Source organism: Myotis brandtii, unplaced genomic scaffold (genome assembly GCF_000412655.1).
Source record: "Myotis brandtii unplaced genomic scaffold, ASM41265v1 scaffold62, whole genome shotgun sequence".
Classification (NCBI taxonomy): Eukaryota; Metazoa; Chordata; class Mammalia; order Chiroptera; family Vespertilionidae; genus Myotis; species Myotis brandtii.
The window spans coordinates 3,077,803-3,078,017 of record NW_005370366.1 but is presented as its reverse complement, the minus strand read 5'-3'; positions in this window follow the sequence as shown (position 1 = coordinate 3,078,017).

Here is a 215-nt window from a genome sequence, read left to right as displayed (position 1 = left end):
ATTGACCTCCAGGCCAATTGGCTGTGAGAATCAGCTGTGTCTGCAGTGGGAGAACTTCTGTGCTGGAGACACCCCTCCGGGGCAAGACTTGCTTCAGTGGGGCTTTGGTGCTCACTGAGTCTGCCCCCTGAGTGTGTCCCTTATGGGTCCGAGGGGTTGCAATCTGGATGGTCCCACTCTGACCTCCGAGTATACTGGCTCCTGGATCTTTCAGG